Source organism: Tupaia chinensis, unplaced genomic scaffold, assembly GCF_000334495.1.
Source record: "Tupaia chinensis unplaced genomic scaffold, TupChi_1.0 Scaffold000539_1, whole genome shotgun sequence".
Classification (NCBI taxonomy): domain Eukaryota; kingdom Metazoa; phylum Chordata; class Mammalia; order Scandentia; family Tupaiidae; genus Tupaia; species Tupaia belangeri.
This window is the reverse complement of record NW_006160052.1, coordinates 813,555-819,283: the sequence shown is the minus strand read 5'-3', so window position 1 is coordinate 819,283 and position 5,729 is coordinate 813,555. Positions and strand designations below refer to the sequence as shown.

At 42.0% G+C, this 5,729-nt stretch overlaps 1 pseudogene; it reads left to right on the top strand.

The window, feature by feature from the left end:
• LOC102477785 (protein LSM14 homolog A-like) overlaps nucleotides 1-844 on the top strand; it is a 7,061-nt pseudogene extending 6,217 nt beyond the window's left edge.
• The last annotated feature ends 4,885 nt before the right edge of the window (nucleotides 845-5,729 follow it).

Here is a 5,729-nt window from a genome sequence, read left to right as displayed (position 1 = left end):
AGATAGGGAATCAAGGATGGGGGGGTAAAAAGCTAAGCATACAGAAAACAAGAAATGGAAGATCATCTGCTGACAATAACATGTTTGTTGATGTGCTTGATTGAGACAATATACAGTGTACTCTGGATGGAAAATCTCATTTTGTATGCTGTAATGATGTACAGTGAATGAATGCAAATAAAGAAATTGAAATAAAAAAAAGAAGTTGATACCCAAAACAGTGAAGGAAATGCTGATGAAGAAGATCCACTTGGACTCAACTGCTATTATGACAAAACTAAATCATTCTTTGATAATATTTCTTGTGACAACAGAGAACGGAGACCAACCTGGGCTGAAAAAAGAAGATTAAATGCTGAAACATTTGGGGACCAGCAGTTAGTGTAATGGCTATGTCGCTGGACTCCCATGTAGTTGACCGCGGTTCACGTCCCGGACCCGGTGGCTTAAACCTCACACCAGGCGCATGTGCATGTGTGCCCAAGATCCCGAGAGAAGAACAGAGGAGAAGGGATTGTGGAATGGCCATCCGCCCTGCAGGGTGACTTCTCACTTTTTATCTCTCTGTCTCTCTCTGTCTGTCTGGTGAGCACATGTGCCCTATAGCAAAAACCTCTCAAAAAAAAAAAAAAGCTGAAACATTTGGAATCCCACTTTGTCCAAATCGTGGCCATGGAGGGTACAGAGGCAGAGGAGTGGTTTTTGTAGTGGCAGAGGGCGTGGTGGTGACAGTGGCGGTACCTTCTCTACCCCCCGAGAATTTCATGGTGGATTCAGAGGAGATCGTGGAGGCAGAGAATTTGAAGATTTTGAATATAGGAAAGACAACAAAGTTGCTGCATAATCTGCAAACAAGACTTGAAAATAGGTGAATTTCTAGCTCCTCTTGGTCCTGAAAATTGGTCTCAGTCTTTGCAAAGAATGAAGTGGGTTCACTGTCTATTTGTCACCAGCACTGGGATTTTGTTTGTTTTTCTGTTCACTTGCAAAGAAACAATGCAGTTATTTTGGGGGGGAGGAGGTCTCATCTTAAAATATGAGCATTAAATATTGGGACTAGCAGAAGGCTAAGTAATTTCTTTTGTATAGTTAAACTAAAGCAGTACTTGAGTGGTACTTCCAAATATTTTTTCATCACTGAAAGAATTTTTCTTATCACTAAATTGTTTTGGGCAACTACTGCAAGTTGCCTGCAGATAGGGCCATGATACTGTGTTTTGAGTCACAGGTTTTGTGTGTGTGTGTATCTTTCTCTTTTTTTTCCTTTTTTCTTTTATTTTCTGAAATCCTGTGATATGAGGTAGCTTATTTTGTCAACATTAATTAGGGTGCTGAATGGTAGAGAATTTTGTCAGTCAACTATTTATACACAGTAAATACTGTTTCTTAGGCAAAGGTAACTTTTTTATACAGTTGTCAAATTCCATTATATTTCATTGCCAAAGAAACATTAAGAACTTTGTATAGCTTTGGAGAGAATCTCAGTGGCTCAAAATAACAATATCAGAAAGGTATGGGACACTTGAAGGAGGATCGGAAACAAAAATTTTAAATCCTTTCATTATAGTATTTACCTATAGCAAGAGTAAATTTATAAGCTTCTCATTTAAATTCTAGGGTAGGCCCAGCCCTGGTGGTGCAGGCAGTGGGGCACTCTGCAGTGCTGGAGCCACATAGAAAACTGAGGTCCTGGCTCATGCTGGGCACACACACCTGTGATCCTGGCTGGCTGTATGGCCAGCTGGGGTATTTTGACATGCAGAAACTCTATCAAGGTTGCCTGTTTCTCTTCAAAGAAAGAAAATAGGCTTTAAAAAACACTCTAGGGTAAGTAAATCCTTATAAAGTTTTTAGAGAACAAGAGGAGACAGGAGGTGGTGTGGTGGTTCAGGTGCTGGACTCCCACATGACTGATCGCAGTTCAAGTCCCTGGCCTGGTGGCTTGCTTTCTCACTTTCCCTTTCTCTCTCTCTGGTTAAATTTAAAATATTAATAATAATAATAATAATAGTAAATATAAATAATTCTAAAAAAAGAGAACAAGGAATATAAATGGTTTAAAGGCTCTTGGACACTTGGGTACCTCCAAACTGAAAAATATCTCTGACTTTTTAACTTTACTTTTAAGAAGCATTTTTATTGGGACCAGCAGTTAGCGTTAATGGCTATGTCGCTGGACTCCCACGTAGTCGACCACGGTTCGAGTCCCGGACCCGGTGGCTTAAACTCACGCCGGATGCATGTACGTGCGTGCCCAAGATCCCGAGAGGAGAATAGAGGAGAAGGGATTGCAGCGTGGCCATCCCCACTGGGGGATGATTTCTTGCTTTCTATCTCTCTGTCTCTCTCTGTCTGTCTGGTGAGCACATGCGCCCTATAGCAAAAAAACCTCTCCAAAAAAAAAAAAAAGAGTTATTTTTATTTAATCAATTAATTAATTTATTTCTTTTAATTTGATCAGAGAGGGACAGAGAGAGAGGGAAAGTGAGAAAGTAAGCTGTCAGGTCTGGGACTCAAACTGCTATCAGCCATGTGGGAGGGAGTCCAGTGTATTCAACCACTATCCCGCTTGCTGGCCCCTTAATATTTTTTAATTCATGAAAGTTTGCATGAGCCTGCATGAGAGAAGTAAGCACCTTCCACAGACCTCAGTCACACTGCAATCCCCTTCCTCTAGTACTCCAGTCCACCAAGATGCCAGTCACCTGTAGACATACCTGGTGTGTTTTCAAGCCAGTTGGGCCAGGGACTCAAACTGTGGTTGGCATGTGGCTTCCAGCTCAGCCAATATGCCACTGGCTGTGCTACAGAGATTGGGTTAAGTATCTTTAATAGTAAAATTAATTTTTATAACTGTTTTGAAATCATTTAGCTTGCTTGGTTGGACTCATAGAACAATCTTTTGTTATTCTATGATAAATAGTTCATATAGCCTCCATCTTTTCTGTAACTACCCATCTCTAATCCAGATGTCAGAACAGACCTAATTCCTTATAGACAGATACCAGTGGTGAGATTTCAGAGAGGGTATTTATCTTCCTCAATACATTTTCTCTGATAGTGAAGGTTTGTTGATTTCTCACTCGAATGCCTAGAGTACCATGTGTGGGTATGTGTATGTGTGTTCATGCGTGTGTGTAAATAATCTTTTAGCTGAGAGTGTTTAGAATCCAAAAATAGAACTTTGAGGAAGACACAGTGAAACATACATATATTAGGCCATATTGGAGAAGAACATGGGAAATTATATGAAAATGTCTATATCAATTATACTTTTGACTGCATGTCGCCGAAATCCAGACTCAAAGAAAATTGAACGAAGTAACTCGCATTAATAGGAAACTCACCTGCAAGGTGGGCTTCAAGGTGAGTTCACTGGCACAGGGATATCATCAAGGACACTTTCTAACTTTGTCTTAGTTGATGTCACAACTGGTAGGTGAACGGACGTCATCGATGACTTTGCCACCAAACTCTAGCAAGATGGCTGCAGCAGGTCCAGGCATCACATCCAGGGCTGGCAACATTTGCCCCGCATTGCTAGAAAACTTCTGGAAGCCTCCAAACAGAGTTCTCCCTTATAGGCCAGATTCTCCTTATATCCGTCTTCTGGCCAGATTCTAATCATATGTCTATTTCAGTCCCAAGCACTGGCAGAGCGAATGAGTAAACCTCTAAGTCCTATCCCTGTAGTTGAGGGCAGGGCCGACTTCTAGTGCTTTGTTAGAAAAGGACACAAAACAAATCAAGTATCTATTAAGAGAGAAAAAGGGAGAAATAGATGAGACGGTGGGCAAAACCAGAATCTGCGGTGATGCTTGGATTGCCTCTGATGAGGAAATTGGGAAATTAATGAGAACGTTTCTTCATGTTCTAAAAGGGGACCACACATTTAAACAGCTGCTGATCTAATGAGTGCCTTGGAATCATCCTTTGGTCAGTTAGCATTTTAAAATATATTCAAATCCCTTGAAACAAACAAACAAAAAGGGCTAAAGGAACATGCGTTAATTGGCTTCTAATCGAAGAAATTAGAGCTGTGGGATGAAAGTCCACTTAGTCGCTATAGCTGTGGCTCTCAAACTACGGACCTTCTGCAACCTGAACCAGAACTGCCTGAGGCAGTGGTTAAAAATTCAGATTTGTAGGCTCTGCCCTAGACTTAGACTTACTTTATGAGGATGAGTTTGGGTATTAGGAATCTGTATTAAGAAGCTCTTTGGGACTAGCAGTTAGCGTAATGGCTATGTCGCTGGACTCCCATGTAGTGGACCGCGGTTCTTGTCCCGGACCCAGTGGCTTAAACTCATGCTGGGCATGTGTGCGTGTGTGCCCAAGATCCCGAGAGGAGAATGGAGGAGAAGGGATTGCGGCATATCCATCCCCCTGGGGGGTGATTTCTCGCTTTCTATCTCTCTTTCTCTCTCTGTCTGTCTGGCAAGCACACGTGCCTTATAGCAAAAACCTCTCCAAAAAAAGAAAAAACAAGAAGCTCTTTGATGAATGCACACTGGTATTTAGGATTCACTGCTCTACAGACTAATATATATAGGTGTGGCAGAATAATGAAGGTTTTTTTCTATTGTACATTAAACTACTCATGCTGGAGTGGTCAAACAAAACTAATTTGTAACATGTCTGTAGGCTAGTGCAAGGAGCCCAGATCTTGAAAGGGGCTCGTATACCAGACTGCTTGAAGATTCTAGCAGCAGCTTTCTTTAACATAGCCCCCTTAATCTCCCTGTAATTTCTTTTTAAATAATGATTCATTTAATTTAATTTATTATTATTATTTAATTTGCTATGGGGCATGTGCACTCACCTAAAAGAGACAGAGAAAAGAAAAGTGAGAAAGCAAGCTGCCAGGTCCGGGACTCGAACCACTTTAGCCATGTGGGAGTCCACCACTTTACCCGCCATGCCACCTGTGGCCCCAATCTCCTTACATTTTTTTTTCCATCTCCAGATAGCTGACTCTCTGTCACTAAAATTGGCATTCTCCCTTGTCCAAATTCTGAAGTCTGTAAACGGGTCTGAATGAAGCTATCCGCTCCCTGGCTAATGAGCTAGCTGTAAGATCTTTCTTTCCAGATGGACCTTCCAGAGCTACCTTTACATTTAACGTCCTTTCTTTTGTTGGCTTATTTGTTACTTAAAAAAAAAAAAAAAAACCCAAGGCCAGCAGATGGCATAGTAGTAATGTCATTGGACTTCCACATGGCCAGCCGATTCGAATCCTGCGCCCAGTGGCCTGAAAATCATGCCAGACATGTACGCATGTGTGCCCAAGGTCCCGGGAGGAGAATAGAGGAGAAGGGATTGTAGTGCGGCCATCCCTCTGGGGGGTGATTTCTTACTTTCCTTCTCTCTCTCTCTCTCCAGCCAGTGCATGTGCCCTAAGGCAAAAACCTCTTAAACAAACAAACAAAAAAGATTCAAACTTAGTAACCAAACAACTCTTCATCTGTCTGATTTCCATTTCTTTCTTTTTTTTTTTGGAGAGATTTTTGCTGTAGCGCACGTGTGCTCACCAGAAAGACAGAGAGACAGAGAGACAGAAAGTGAGAAATCACCCCCAGGGGGGATGGTCACGCCGCAATCCCTTCTCCTCCATTCTCCTCTCGGGATCTTGGACACGCATGCACACGTGTCCAGTGTGAGTTTAAGCCACTGGGTCTGGGACTTGAACCACGGTCGACTACATGGGAGTCCAGTGACCTAGCCATTAC